At 36.7% G+C, this 16,987-nt stretch overlaps 1 pseudogene; it reads left to right on the top strand.

The window, feature by feature from the left end:
• LOC114026300 overlaps positions 1–16,400 on the top strand; it is a 38,190-nt pseudogene extending 21,790 nt beyond the window's left edge.
• The last annotated feature ends 587 nt before the right edge of the window (positions 16,401–16,987 follow it).

Here is a 16,987-nt window from a genome sequence, read left to right as displayed (position 1 = left end):
TTTGACTTCTGTTATGTCTTTGTTTTTCTAAAATATTTCTCTTAAAATTGAATAAAGAATGAATAGGGGAGGAACCAAGATAGTGGATTAGCAACAACCACCCAGCTGAACCCTTCCAATGTTCCCTTCCAAACAATTTTAAAATGGTGCCTGAAATCAAATTTTTGAGTGGCAGAGCCAATAAAAGTTTGGGGTACAATATTTTTTTCAGCCTTAGAAAACTTAAGTGATCAGCAGCAGAAGTCTATGACACTGGGGTGGATATGTGGAAAGGGGGTTGGACAACTGGCAGGAAAGAGATTACAGAGGACCTTTTTTTCCCCCTAACAATGGGTACAATTTGTGCTGATTAGCAATTATATTTCTCACATGCAGTTGTGGTTCCATATGCACTTGTGGTTCCAGGGTAGAAAGGAACATTGGTGATCAGTTACAAAGGAAGAGGAATCCTAGTCACAGTTACACAGCAAAGAGGCCCACTAGCCCTTGCAGTGGCAAAGGACCAGGGGTCCTTCAAAGCACAGAGTAAGAGACTGATGACCACACTTCTCTCCATATCACACCGCCTTGGAAGCACCAAAAACTTGCAGATCCCCTATACTAGCATTAAACACAATAGTGCCAAAAAGTCTGAAGTTTGGGACAGTGACTTGCTATCACCTGATAAGCAGAGCCCAACTTTAACTTAAAGTTCAACGTTAAGAAATAGGTTGAAAAAATGAGCAAACAAGAACAAAAGAATTTGACCATAAGAAGCTACAATGGTGGCAGATAAAACCAAGACATAAATTCAGAAGAAAACAATGTAACAACAGATACAAAAAAGCCTCCAACAATGTTAATTGGGCCCAAGTCCAATAAGAATTCTGGAACAGTTAAAAAAATTCAGTGAGAAAAGAAAAATTGGGGAAAGAAATGAGAGTAATGGAAGAAAATTATGAAAAGAGAATTAACAGCTTGATGAAAGAGGCATAAAAAATACTGAAGAAATACTGGAGTGGTTTACCACTTCCTTTTCCAGCTCATTTTACAGATGAGGAAACTGAGGCAAATGGGTTTAAGTGGCTTGTCCAGGATCAAAGACTTAATATGTGTCTGGGACCATATTTGATCTCAGGAAAATAAGTCTCCCTAACTCCAGGTCTGACACTCTCTTCACTGTGCCACCTAGCTGCCCCATTAACTTGGGAGGGACATCTTCTCCCATGGAGTTAAAACTGGTCAGAGCCTCTTATACAGAATGGAGTATTAAGCACTTTACAATTATTTACAATTATTACCTTGTAGGATCCTCACAATAACCCTGGGAGGTAAGTGCTATTATTATTAATGTGTTTATAGACACAGATACTGAAGCAAACTGAGGTGAAGTGACTAGCTCAGGGTCACATAACTAGTACATGTCTGGGACTGAATTTGAACTCAGTTCTTCCTAACCTCATGTTTTACACTCCACTGAGCCTTCTAGCTCAGTGTTTCAGAACACCTGAGCAGAAACCAGGATCTTAGCAAAGGAAAAAAAAAGGCTACCAGAAGATAATAAAAAAAAAAAACAGAATTGGCCTAATGGTAAAAGAGGCACAAAAATTCAATGAAAAAATAACTCCTTAAAAAGCTGAATTGGCCAGATGGGAAAAGACATTAAAAAAAACTTACTGAAGAAAATGATTCCCTAAAATTTAGAATTGGGCAAGTGAGAGATAATGAGTTTATGAAACATCAAGAAACAATTTTTTAAAAGTCACTATAATGAAAAATACAAGAAAATGTGAAGTATCTCATCTCAAAAACAACTGACCTAGAAAACAGATCAAGGAGATATAATTTAAGAATTATTGGACTATCTGAAACCGTTGATCAAAGAAAGAGTCTAGATATCAAATGTCAAGGAATTATCAAGGAAAACTGCTCTGATACCTTAGATCTGAAGGGTAAAATGGAAATTGAAAGAATCACTGAATCACCTCCTGAAAGAGATTCCAAAATGAAAATTCCCAGGAACATTATAACCAAATACCAGAGCCCCCACATCAAAGTACTTCAAGCATCCAGAAAGAAATAATTCAAATATCATGGAATAGGGGCAAAAATGTGAGGGAGAGAGAGAATTTGAAACTCAAAATTTAATAAGAAAAGAATGTTGAAAATAATAAATCAAAAATACAGAATAAATACATTCTGCAAATTTTGCAAAGAATGAGAAAATAGAATCATTTATTGTACAACATCTATTAGAAACATTTAGCTTAAATACATGTTATATACACACACATATATACATATATACAAACACACATGCACACACATGTATATGCACACATATATACACACAATGCAGATATACATATACATTAGCATATACATATGCACACAAATACACACAGACACGCATGTACATGTATCTGTTTATGCGTGTATAATATATATGTGTGTGTGTGAATCTTTTCACATGTTTTTGGGTAACTGCAATGGTTCTTTACTTCTGATATACTTTATTGAAATTTTATGGTTATTCTGTGGATTGTGTTTATAGTTGGGGAACTAATTGAATAATTATGAAAAAGAGTGAATGTTTGGAATGTAAATCCACATAAATAATCATATATTTTTGTTAATTCATAGACTCTAAATATTGGCAACATTTAAAAACTATTTAGAAATGTCCATAGTTTCCATGGTAAACCTTTCCAAAGATCCTATTATTATTAGTGTTTATTGTCAAATAGATATGTGACCTCATTTGCTTGGGAGCTTCTTACAACAATGCAAAACACACACACACACACACACACACACTACAAGGCAGAATTTCCTCATTCAGAAGTTACCTCTTTCAATAAAAACTAAGCATTATTCTCTATCTGAATTTGCAGTACTAAGTTACAACTAAATCCATGTTCTGCAATTAAGCCTGCCCATTCTTAATTCATTTTAGTTCCTTTCATCTATTTATTATTTCTACTTTCATCATGTCTCATTTGTACATAGTGATTTCCATGTCTCTTCCATTAGACTCTGAGGTCGATGAGAGTAAGAATCATCTTATGCCTTTCTTTTTTTATCCCCAGCACTTAGCTCAGTCTTTGGCAGGTGGTAGGTGCTTAATAACTGTCTGTTGAGTGACCAGATGGGATAAATGACCTCCTTCATCATTCTTAAGGGAGAGACAGTATAGTAGAATGTAATGAAAATTAGATTTGAAATCAAAGGAACTGAGTTCAAATCATGCTTCTGACACGTGACCTTGGGTAAATTCCTTTGTCTCCCTAGGTCCCACTTTTTCCTGTGTAAAATGAGGAAATTGGACTCAATAGTTTTTTTCTTTTTTCTTTTTTTTTTTTTGTTTAGGCAATTGGGGTTAAGTGACTTGCCTGAGGTCACACAGCTAGTTAAGTGTTGTGTTTGATCTGAAGCTGCTCAATAGCCTTTGAGGATCTTTATGACTCTGAATCTATGATCCAATAGCTGCTACCACAAAAAAGCCAATGTCTTAGGCACTGGAACAATAGGACATGGTGCCTGCCTTTGGGAGTGCCATCCCTGCAATCTCACCAGGGAAATAAGAGCAAGACACACATAATCCTATTAATACACTTACATAAATACAACAAAAACAATAATTACCACTGCTGCTGTTGCTGCTGCTGCTGCTTCTACTAATTAACAATTAAATAGTGTTGGAGCCTACTATCAGGCACTGCATGAAAGGTTGAAGCCACAATTAATAAAAAGAAAGATAGTTTCTGTGCTAAAGGAGATTCCAATTAAATTGGAGGGAAAGATCAAGCAAGAGGAGGCAGAAAGTGGTGGCATTTTGAAGGGAGAGACTAGGGGGTTCCCAGAATAGGAGTATCTTGTCCCATGGAGTTCACTAGGCATAACAGCAGATGCAGAAAGCAGTGAGTTGAAAAGTCTAGTTTCTGACCTCTATAAATGAAGGCATTGGAAACATTTTGATACTCTGCCCTCAAGCCTTCCAGTCAGATTGGAGAGGAGACTGAGGGAAGTGGTGTCAGTGCAGGGTTGAGTTAGCAGTATGTTGATAAGATTAGAAGTGATGAGTTTTATGAATAAAAAATGAAAGGAAAATATCTTATTCTTAAAATCCAGGGGTAAATGATATTGGACATGTTCCAGAAGTTTAGCCAATTCTAACCATGCTAAGAAAATGTTGTTGCTCCTGGCAGTACTTTGCCTTATTTTCCAGTTCATCAAAGCACAGATTAGCAGCTCCTACAGATGATCTTCAATGCTTCAATGTTAAATGTGCTCTGGGGGAATCTAAAGAGCAGACTTACTGGAACTTGCAATAAGGGCCATGTGTAGAAAGAGAAGTTTTCTTTCCCCTCCTCACATTTATCCCCTCTGTTACTTAGCTTGGAAGGCCTAACTCAGCTCCAAGTGCATATATCATCATTTCCCAAATTCCTTTGCAGTTTATTCTTTTTTTTAATAGAGTAAGGCCAGAATTTCAGGTCACAAGCTTGTATGTATTTAGTATTATGCAAAAAGAGAAATATCTATGTTGATTTTACACACTTTGTAAAGGAGCGTAACTATGATTAGAGTACAACTTCACTGAGTTTGATACCATTAACTTATAATGAGTGACAAATCACACAGGGGTTGTGCTATACCAAATGATTTTGATTGTTGTGGTGGGAAGGAAAGAGTTTGCTAAGTGTGGGATAGTGTTGGCAACACTATAGGAAAGATAGAACATAAAGCCAAGAAGGGAAAGTAAGGCAGGAACTAATCTGAACTCTCAAATTCATCTCTAAACAACCATAAAAGAATGCCTCAAAATTAATTATATATTGGAAGAACCAATAAAAGAATGACGTCAACAATTGTCTAGCTTCAGACAACTTAGATGTGCTGCAGGAAAAGTCCATCTCACTGGGTAAAAGGGGAGCACAGTCCATCATAGATGGCATCCAGGCAATCCAGAAACAGGCCACACCCCAGCAAGCCAGCAGCAAGGCCCCATAGTGTAGATCAAGAAGCTTGTGACAGTGCTCATTTAATCCCAAAAGCAGAGCCCAATTTTAAAATAGAGTTAAAAGTCAAGAAATAGGCTTGAAAATGAGCAAAAAACAAAAGAACCTAACCATAGAAAGTTACTAGTGTGAAAGGGAAGATCAAAATGTAAACTCAGAAGAGGATAGTAATGTCTAAATGGCTACATGAGAAGCATCAAGGAAAAATATAAATTGGTCTCAAGTCCAAAAAGAACTCCTAGAACAGTTCAAAAATAATTTAAAAGTCAAATAAGACAGGCAGAAGAAAAAAAATGAAAAAAAGAAATGAGAGTAATGAAAGATAATCATGAAAAAAAGACTCAGCAGCTTGGTAAAGGAGGTACATAAAGTGGGAAGAGATGTACAAAAATTCACTGACAAAAGCAACTCCTTAAGAAAGTAGATTTGGCCAAATAGAAAAAAAAGCACAGAAATTCACTGAATAAAACAACTCCTTAAAATGTAGAATTGAGCAAGCAGAAGCTACCCACACATACACAGACACACACAATAAAAAGAATGAAAAAATAAAAGAAAATGTGAAATATCTCATTGGAAAAACAATTGACCTGGGAAATAGATCCAGGAGAGATAATTTAAGAATTCAAAGAAATAAGCTAGAAATCATATTTAATGAATTATCAAGAAAAACTCCCCTGATATCTGATCCAGAGGGTAAAATAGAAGTTGAACGAATTCACCAACCATATACAAAAAGTGATCCCAAAAGGAAAAAGTTCCAGGAATATTATATCCAAATTCCAGTGCTCCAAAGGTCAAGGTGAAAATACTGCAAGCAATCTTTATGAAACTATTCAAATCTTGTTGTTCAATGATTAGGATTACAAGGGATTTTAGCAGCTTCTACATTAAAGGATTAGAGGCCTTAGATTATGATATAAAAGAAGGCAAGGGAACTAGGATTATAACCAAGAATCACTTCTCCAGAAAAACTGAATATAATCTTTTAAGGAAAAATTGATATTCAATGAAATAGATAATTTTCAAGCATCCCTGATGAAAAGACCAGAAATGAACAGAAAATTTGATTTCCAAATCAAAGAATCAAGAGAAGCATAAAAATGTAAACAGGAAAGATAAAATATAGGATATTCAATAAGGTTCAACTATTTCAATTCTACTTGGGAAGGTGATACTTATAACTCTTAAGAACTTTTTCACTGTAAAAGCAGTTAGAAGAAATACACATAGACAGAGAGCACTGGTATGAGTTGATTATGATGGAATAATATAAAAAATTAAAAGTTGGGAAAGAGGATTGCACTAGAAGAAGAGGGAAGGGAGAGGTAGAATGGTGTAATTTATCTCACATGAAAATTAAGGAAAGATCTATTACACTGGAGGGAAATATGAGTGTTTGGATTGCAACACTTGAAATTTACTTTCATTAGAATTGGCTTAAAGAGGAAATAACATGCACACTCAGTTGGGAATAGAAATCTATCTTACCCTACAGGAAGTAAGAAGAGACAGGGATCAGAAAAGGGAAGGGGGGACTAATAGAAGGGATGTTGAATTGGGAGAGGTGATGGTCAGAATGACAGGGTGAAAGGAGAGAGAGGGAGAGAGGGGGAGAGAGAGAAGGATAAACAAGGGAAAATAGGATGGGGGAAAATACACAGTAATTAAAACTGTGAATATGAATGGTATGAACTCACCCATAAAATTGAAGCAGATAGCAGAATGGATTAAAAACCAGAATCCTACAATATGTTATTTATAGGAAAAATATCTGAGGCAGAAAGAGACACACAGAGGAAAGGTAATGGGGCTGGAGTATAATCAATTATGCTCAGCTAAAGTAACAAAAAAAGCAGGGTTAACAATCATGATGTCAGACAAAACAAAAGCAAAAATAGACCTAATTAAAAGAAATAAGGAAGGAAACAATCTTTTTCTAAAAGGTACTATACACAATGAAGTAACATCAATACTAAACTTGCATATACCAAATGGCATAGCATCCAAATTTTTAAAGAAATTAAATGAGTTACCGGAGGAAACATACAGTAAAAATATACTAATAGGGGACCTCAACTTTCCCTCTAAGAACTAGATAAATCTAGCCATACCATAAACAAGAAAGAAGCTAAGGAGGTGAATAGAAATTTACAAAAGTTAGATATGGTAGACATGTGGAGGAAATTGGATGGAAATAGAAAGGAATATCCTTTTTTTTTTCTCTGTAGTTTAAAGCACTTACATAAAAATTAAAACCTCACAGTCAAATACAGAAATATTAAATGCATACTTTTTGTATCATAATGAAATAAAGTTACATTTAATAAAAGGACACAAGATAAATTAAAAATTAATTGGAAACTAAATACTCTAATCCTAAAGAATGAGTGGGTCAAAGAATAAATCATAGAAACAATCAATAATGACAACAATGTGACAGCATGCCAGAATTTATGGGATACAGCCAAATTAATACTTCAGGGATAATTTACGTCTCTAAATGCTTACTCAAATAAAATAAAGAGAAGATCAATGAATTGAACATAGAACTACAACAGAACTTGAAAAAGAACAAATTAAAAATCTACAATTGGGTCAAGTTAGAAATTCTAAAAATCAAAGGAGAGATTAATAAAATTGAAAGTAAGAAAACCTTTGAACTACTAAATAAAACTAGGAGCTTATTTTAAGAGTAAAGTAATAAAATTGATAAAGCATTGGATATTTTTGATTTAAAGAAAGGAAAGACAGCCTATATAAGAAAACCAAGTTTGTTACACATAATTAGCAAAGAAGATACAATTCACTTAAATATACATTTCTTAAGTATCTATTATGTGCCAGGCACTATGCTAGACTCTGAAGATACAGAAACAAATGAAGAAAAAGAGCATTTTTTTCCTCAAAGAGCATTTATTCTACTGAGATGTTTTATGCAGAGAAATAAAAACAAGGAAAATGAAGAAGAGAGACAATTATGGGAATCAGGGAAGGTATTTCAGGAGATGTGCTATTCTCTAAGCTAAGCCTTGAAGGGAAAAAAAAAAAGATTCTGTCATATATTGGTGAAGAGTGTTGGGTTCATTAAAGCGGAAGTGTCATGACAGTTGATGTTGAGTTGACTGGAGAAATTTTTCAGTTTTCTCAAGCATTTCTTAAAGTTTTTGACTTCATAGCATCTCTCTTATTTACCCCTCTTCTCTTCTATGACTTTATATCCATGGCAGTCCAAACTCATCACCAAATACTTGTATTTTTGCATAAGCATGCTGGTTGGCGTTCCTGACACATGTCCCTTTCTACTTTACTCCATCCTCAACTCAGATGTCAAATTGATCTTCTTAAACTTCAGATCTGACCATGTCACCCACCCATTCATTCAACTCCAATAACATCCTATTGCTTCTAGGATAAAATCTAACCTTTCTATTTGGCTTTTAAAGTCTTTCACAGTCTGGACCTTTTTGCCTTTTTTTCTGGTGAGGTAATCAGGGTTAAGTGTTTTGCCCAGGGTCACACAGCTAGTAAGTGTCAAGTGTCTGAGGCTAGATTTGAACGCAGGTCCTCCTGACTCCAAGGCTGGAGCTCTATCCACTGCACCACTTAGATGCCCCTAGCCCTTTTTACATTTCCAGTCTTCTTATGTATCATTTCCCCTCCCCATATACTCTAGAACCCAGTGACATTGGCCTTCTTGATCTTACTAGCAAATGGCATTCCATCTCCCAACTCCAAGTACTTCACTGGCTATCCCACATGCCTGAAAATAGCCTTATCTCTGCTTTCTGGTTGAATTGGGTTCCTTTAAGGCTCAGCAAAAGTCTTGCCATCTGCAAGAAATCTTTCCTAGTTATGCTTTTGCTTTCCCTTTGTTGATTATCCTCAATTAAGCTTGTATGTCTTATGTTTGTACATATTTGTTTCATGTTACCTCTCCCTTTGGACTATGAGCTCTAAGAGATTAGTACCTTTTTTTGCCTTTCTTCATATCACCAGTGCTTAATAAGTTGCCTGGAATATTGTAGGTACACAATAAGTACTTGTTGACTTGATTGAAAGGACCCAAATTGATAAGGCAGAGGGAGTTGCAGTCTCTGGGAAATGGAGAGCAACTCAAATTAGATAACTAGGAGTAAAAGAGATTCAAAGGTAGGAAAAATATGTTTTTTTTCATGAAGAAGAGAAATTACATCATTAAGCATTTATCTATGAAGGTGACTATGTCACAAACTCTGGGTACACAGACACAAGGAGGAATCAATATCTGTTGTCAAGTAGTTTGCATCCTATCAGGGGAGATAACACATTAAACATATGATATAAATACAAAATATATGACAAAAAATAGAAAAGTTTCAGGGTAAGAAGAGAACCCTAACAATTCAGAGGAGCAAGAAGTACTCAAACATTGAATCCTGGACTGAGCCTTGCAAGGAACCAGCAATTCCAAGATACAGAAATGGAAAGTAAAATAATTTCAGGCACAGGGGATATCCTATTCAAGGTCATAGAAAGCAAAGATGGAATGTAGTGCACACAAAGAGTGAAAAAACCAATTTGGTGAAAATATAATATATGCAAAGGGGAAAATTCCACATCAGTTATAGAATAAAAAAGGAGAGTGGATTCAGATTATGAGGAATATTACGAGCCAAATACTGCTGTTTGGTTTTTAGCCTAGAAGCAATGAGAAGACATTGACACTTCTTTATCAGGAGAGTAATAATATCTGATGTATGTTTTAAGAGTATCAGGTTAGTAGTTCTGTGGAAAATGAATTAGAAAAGGGAAAGAAAGGAAGCAGAGAGACCAATTAGGAAGTTATTGTTATATTCTAGGCTAGATGTGATGAGGACCTGAAGGAATGTGATGGTGATGGCAATAGGATGAAATTAGTGGAGATACACACACACACACACACACACACACACACACACACAGTTGTAATGATAAAATCAAAAAAAAACTTTGACAATAGATTGCATATGGGAGGGGAGGGAGAGGGGGGGAAGAGAGCGAGAGAGAGAGAGAGAGAGAGAGAAAGTGGGGACTCAATCTGAATTTGATCCTGTGTGTTTGGAAAGATAGTTGTGACCTCAAAGATAATAGGGAGGAAGTGTGGTACAGAGGGAGTACTGACTATATTCTGATGATTTGCATTCAAATTCTCTGTCTAAAGTAATTACTTTCCATTTGGCTTTGAGTGAATCACTTCTTTCCCCTTAGCCTCTATATCCATTTTAGCATCTGGATCTCTTATTCTCTATAATTTAGTATATATAGGGCACAGGAGTAGAACTTAAGTGTTCATCATGGTTAGGACCTCTAAGCAGGAATTTACACTGAGCCTTTAGGCATCTTTTGCTATCCTTTAGATATTGTATTGAGTATTAAGAAGTGAGAAGGGTGGATTAGAGAAGAGAGGCTAGTAGAAGAGGTTTCAGGGGTGGGAGCCCACAACTGAACAGTTGATGGAACCTTGGAACTCTGGTTCTGAGACAAATATTCAAAGAAAAGTGATTTATGGGGGGGGGTTGGAGCCAAGATGGCTGAGGGAAAGCAGTGACTGTCTTCAGCTCTTTCCCAAAGCCCTCCAAATACCTGAAAAAATGGCTCTAAACAAATTCTAAAGCAGCAGAACCCAGAAAAAGACAGAGTGAAACAAATTTCCAGCCAAAGACAGCCTGGATAGTTGATCAGAAAGGTATATAGCTTCAGGTGGGGAGAGGACCGCAGTGTGGTATGGGGCGGAGGCCTCAGTGAACCTGGAGCAGGCCTCAGGGGACTGAATCTCGGGCAGTTGTAGTGATTTCCAGACTTCTCAACCCTGGAACACCAAAGACAACTTAGAAGGTCAGTGGGAAAAGTCTGTATCTGTGGTGAGAGAGAAGCTAGGTCTCAGCCACAAGTCTCTAGCCCAGCCTGGGCTGTGACTGCTTTCTGAGCTTCCAGCCCACAGACTGAGGGGGAACCTAATGGCTGATCAGAGTGGGATTGCAGGGATCTCTTTGCCAGTGCTGAGGCAGGAATCTCTTGCTTTACTGGTGCTTGGATCTGGGTCACAGTTCTGAGGGGTGGTCCTGGGGCTAGGAGAAACACTGGTGTGGTGGAGCTTGTTGTGGTGGTGGAGAGAAAAAACCTCGCCCCTTATCATAGCACTTTGGAAAAACTGAAAATTTACAGGTCCCTAGAAGTAGCTCTGAAAATAGCTGCACAAACCCCTAAAGCTTGGGACAGTACACTCTTCACATTGGAAGCAGACTTTTACCTTAACAAAGTGTTTAAAACTCAAGTAATTGGCCAGGATCATGAGTAAGCAGCGCAAAAAGAGTCAGACTATATTATCTTACTTTGGTGACAAAGAAGATCAAAACATGCAACCAGAAAAAGACAACAAAGTCAAAGCTCCTACATCCAAAGCCTCCAAGAAAAATATGAATCAGTCCCAGGCCTTGGAAGAGCTCAAAAGGGATTTTGAGAAGCAAGTAAGAGAAGTAGAGGAAAAACTGAGAGTGATGAAAGAAAATCATGAAAAACAAGTCAACAGCTTGCTAAAGGAGACCCAAAAAATTCTGAAGAACATAACACCTTAAAAAATAACCTATACCAAATGGCAAAAGAGGTCCAAAAAGCCAATGAGGAGAAGAATGCCCTAAAAAGCAAAATTGGACAAATGGAAAAGGAAGTACAAAAGATTACTGAAGAAAATACTTCCTTAAAATTTAGAATAGAGCAATTGGAAGCTAGTGACTTTATGAGAAATCAAGACACTGTAAAACAAATCCAAAAGAATGAAAAATTAGAAAACAATGTGAAATATCTCATTGGAAAAACAACTGACCTGGAAAATAGATCCAGGAGGGGGAATTTAACAATTATTGGACTATCTGAAAGCCATGATCAAAAAAAAGAGCCTTGACATCATCTTTCAAGACATCATCAAGGAAAACTGCCCTGATATTTTAGAACCAGAGGGCAAAATAGAAATTGAAAGAATCCACTGATCTCCTCCTGAAAGAGATCCCCAAAGGAAAACTCCTAGGAATATTGTAGCCAAATTCCAGAGTTCCCAGGTCAAAGAGAAAATATTACAAGAAACCAGAAAGAAACAATTCAAGTATTTTGGAAACACAATCAGGATAACACAAGATTTAGCTTCTTCTACATTAAGGGATCGCAGGGCATGGAATATAATATTTCAGAGAGCAAAGGAGACAGGATTACAACCAAGAATCACCTACCCAGCAAAACTGGGTATAATCCTGCAGGGGGCAAAATGATCATTCAGTGAAATAGAGGACTTTCAAACATTCTTGATGAAAAGACCAGAGTTGAATAAAAAATTTGATTTTCAAATACAAGACTCGAGTGGAACATGAAGAGGTAAACAGGAAAGAGAAATCATAAGAGACTTATTAAGGTTGAACTGTTTACATTCCTGCATGGAAAGATGATATTTGTAACTCATGAGACCTTTGTCAGTATTAGGGTAGTTGGAGGGGAAAAAAATTATATATATGTATATATAGATATAGATAAATAGAGTGTGAAAATGAAGGGGTCATATCTGGAGAATAAAATTAAGGGGTGAGAGAGGAATATACTAAGAGAAGGAGAAAGGGAGAGGTAGAATGGGGTAAATTATCCCACAAAAAAAAACAGAAAAGAAAAGGCTCTTACAGTGGAGGGGAAATGGGGGAAGGTGAGAAGGAATGGGTAAATCTTATTCTCATAGGATTTGACTTAAGAAGGGAATAACATACACACTCAATTGGGTGTGGAAATCTGTCTTACCCTACAGGAAAATGAGAGAGGAGGGGAATGATAGAGAGGAGGGCAGATTGGAAAAGGGAGTAATCAGAAGCAAAAACTTCTGAGGAGGGACAGGGTCAAAAGAAAGAATAGAATAAATTAGTGGATGGGATAGGATTAAGGGAAATAGAGTTAGTTTTTCACAGCATGTCTACTATGGAAGTGTTTTGCATAACTGCACATATATAACCTATATTGAGCTGCTTGCCTTCTCAATGAGGGTGGGTGGGGAGGGAGGAAGGGAGAAAATTTGGCACCCAAAGTTTTAAAAACACATGTTTAAAAACAAGTTTTCACATGCAACTGGGAAATAAGAAATACAGGAAATAGGGTACAGAAATCCATCCTGCCCTACAGGAAAATTGAAGGGGAAGGGGATAAGAGAAAGGGGGGTAGAAATAGAAGGGAAGGCAGACTAGGGGAAGGGGTATTTAGAATGCATGCCATCTTGCGGTGGGGGGAGGGGTGAGATGGGGTGAAAATTTAGAACTCAAAATCTTGTGGAAGTGAATGTTGAAAAAATAAATAAATAAAAATTACCGTTTAAAAAAAAAGAAAAGTGATTTATGCATTTGTTGAACTTTGTTTTGCTAGTCAAGTCAACAAGCATTTATCCCTTTGAGTATATCTGGGAGGAAATCTTCCTGGGAAGACTGATTGCTACTGGTTTGTTTGACTGTTTAGAGATGAAATCACTGCATATATATTTCCTTTAAAATCTTGAAATTCAGGCTGGCTTTGTCTCCATTAGACCAGGGTCATGCTTTTTCTGAACATGCACACACACACATGCTTGCATATACACATATAGATTCTAAAAGCCATGTCCTTTCCTCACCTGTATTAGGAACTTATGTTAATATAGTTCTGGGAGATGTAACACATTTTCAGTTTAATACACTACCTGTCAAAGGTTGAGATATATGGCAAAGTGCTGGGGGATTTCTGACGTGATTTGGAAATTTTTAAGAAAGTTCTCTCATTCACATGTTGAGCCAGCTCACCTGCTTAGCAATCTTTCTATCCAGGAATAGAAGTCATTTAAATGAAACTCACATAAAACCAAAGACAAGTACTAATTATGCATCTGCACAGGCTGACTGGAAGCTCCTCAGTTCCATAGGAGAACAATCAGCACAGTGGTGGGGCTGAGCTCCTTGCTGAATTACAAAGGCAGTCAGGCCCTTATGCTCAACATCTCCTTTCCCTTCTCACATGGAAACTCAAGTTAAGTTCTCACTTTGCTTTTAAATAAACTCTTCTCTTTGAGAGTCCCCCCATCAGGATATAACAGTTCATCCCCTTTATAGGATCAGACCTTTACTGCTGGAAGGAAGCTTAAAAGTCATTTAGACCAACTTCCTAATTTACAAATGAGGAAACTGAGGCCTGGTATTGGAAGGGGATTTCTGTAAAGTCACATAGGTAGCAGGGGGCAGAGCTCAGATTCGAGTTTAGTGCCTCAGAATCAAAATCCAAATCCTTTCCACTCAACCACACTGATGAAGAATGATCGGGTTTGGAATGCAAAGGCACCCTTTCAGAAGGCCCATCTGTGTCAATCTACAGGACATCTCCACCTGAATATTCTGCAAAGAGCTGAAACTCAAGTCCTAAAACTGGATTTATTATTGTACACACACACACAAATATATATGTATACATATGCATACACCCACATATACACACACACATATACACACATATGTATATATGTATATATACATACATACATATTCACCATCCTTCCTCCAAATAAATATTTCTATTAAGAATTCCATCATTGGTCTAATCATCCAGACTGGAAACCTCTGAATCCTTGTTAAACCCTTTCTTCCCTTCTCCTACCATATTCAATCCATTATTTAGTGCTGCGGTGTCTATCTCCACAATAATCTTCATAGCAGCTACCTTTTCTTCACACCCACAAGGCCACTACTTTGCTCATGCCCTCATCTGTATGTTTGTTACAATCACCTTATTGCTCTGCTGCCTAAAGTCCCTTTCTTTTCCAAGCCATAATTCACACAGTTGGCCAAATAATTTTCCAAATTCATAAAGTCTGATAATCTTACTGTTCTGTTCAAAAACCTTCAATGGCTCCCTGTTGCCTCTTGGATAACAAACAATCTTTTGGCCTTGGTGTTTCAAGATTTTTACAATCTGGCAACAACTGCTTGAGAAAACTTATTTTTTGTTATTGTCTTAAATCACTCAAGAATGAAGTCAAATTGGGCAACTCGCTGTTTCTGGCTTTTGTCTTGCCATGTGTCATTTCTTCATGTCTGCTTAAATGTTTCCCTATGGCTGGGATGCAGTACTTATTCATCTCCATCTGTTGAAACTTGTATTTTCTTTGTTGTGGACACAGCCAATGTCCCACTTGTTCCAGGATGATTTCCCTGTTTTCTCCTCTGAAAAGTTATCTCTCTCTCCCCAAATCTCACATTTTGTGTTTCTCATTTTGCTAGCTGAAGAGATAGATAGAGTGCTGAGTTTGGAGTCAGAAAGATTTGAGTTCACATTTGGCCTCAGAAACTTCACATCTATGTGACCCCTGACAAATCATTTAACCTGTGTCTGTCTCAGTTTCCTCAACTTTAATATATTGATTATAACAACACCTACCTCAGAAAGTTTTGCCAAATGAGGTAATAGCTGTAAAAGTACTTAGCTTAACATTTTGCCTGGCACATAGTAGGTGTTTAATAAATGCATACTCCTGGCATGATTAGAACTTTTCATGTGACCAGAGACTCATCCTTCTGGTGCCTTTGATTCTAGGCCCAGTACAGCTATTACTTCTGGTCTTAAGCATGTGGCATCCCAAAAGCATTGAATGTTTGATAATTTGAAAGGTATTTTTGCTCCCAGACCCTTTCCAAGCTCCCATAATCTGTGAGAGTGCCTCCCCCATCATCTTCTTTAGAAAGAGAGCTAAGTATGCCATGACAGAAGATGAGATAGGGAAGATCTGCACGCAGTGGTTCATCAAGACTGATGACAAAGTCCATACTGACATGACTTATCCTGTTGGCTTTAAGAATGTCCTAAGCATTGTGAAGACAAGAGAACATTTCCATATGGTATATGACACCAAGAGACATTTTGCTGCTCATCATATCATGGCTGAAGAGATAAAATATAAATTATGCAAAGTGAGAAAGATCTTTGTGACTAGAAATGATAGCCATTATCTGGTGATCCATGATGTCCATATGATTGGCTATCCAGATCCTCTAATCAAAGTGAATGACACCATCTATATTGATTTAAAGACGGCTAAGGTCACTGATTTCAAATTAAATACCAGCAACCTGTGGATCATGACCAGAGGTGCTAACTTGGATCAAATATGATCACCAATATGGAGAAGGATCCAAGTTCTTTTGATGTCATCCTTGTGAAGGATACCAATGGCAATAGCTTTGCCACTAGACTTTCAAACACTTTTTTTATATTGGAAAGGGTAACAAGTCTTGTATTTCTTTATTCTCCCCCTGCTCCAGAAAAAAAAAAAAAGCATCCATCTCACCACTGCTCAAAAAAGAGATGAGATTGGCAGCCAAACAAAGCAGTGGATAAATGAGGAGGAGGATTAAGATCACATACATGATTAGATAAAAATGTTTCAATATTGAAAAAAATTCCTTTTTTCAGTTTTGGTAATTGATATTATCGTAGGTAATTATCTACTTCCTTCATATTGTTTGATTTATTAGAAAATAGCTATTTGGACTGGTTTTATTTAGTAGTTTTAGTTTTCTTTTACAATTTTGAATTATTGTAGTTTAATAATAGAGCACATGGTATTTCTGTCTTTTAGAATTTGTTGGATTTTACAAGATAGTCTGAAATTAATTTTTGTGAGTACGCATATTTGAAAAAATGATGCTGATTCTCTACTTGTCCTGCCTAGTTCTTCACATATAACTTGTAATTCCAATGTTTTTAATTAAGTTGAGATCAAATATTTACTGTTAATCTCTTAATTTGGCTTATCATTCTGATGATGGAATATTGACAACTATTATATTTGCCTTTTTTCTTGTATCACTGTTTTACTTCCTTCTCTGAATTTAATATTTGTGTTGGCTCAAGTAAATGGAGAATTGTTGAATAAATAAATAAGTTCACTCTCCATTCCCTATCACTCTCCTTCCTACACTCTC

This window comes from Vombatus ursinus, unplaced genomic scaffold (genome assembly GCF_900497805.2).
Source record: "Vombatus ursinus unplaced genomic scaffold, bare-nosed wombat genome assembly UNPS02014837.1, whole genome shotgun sequence".
Classification (NCBI taxonomy): domain Eukaryota; kingdom Metazoa; phylum Chordata; class Mammalia; order Diprotodontia; family Vombatidae; genus Vombatus; species Vombatus ursinus.
The sequence above is the reverse complement of the archived record's forward strand: the minus strand, read 5'-3'. Positions and strand labels throughout refer to the sequence as shown.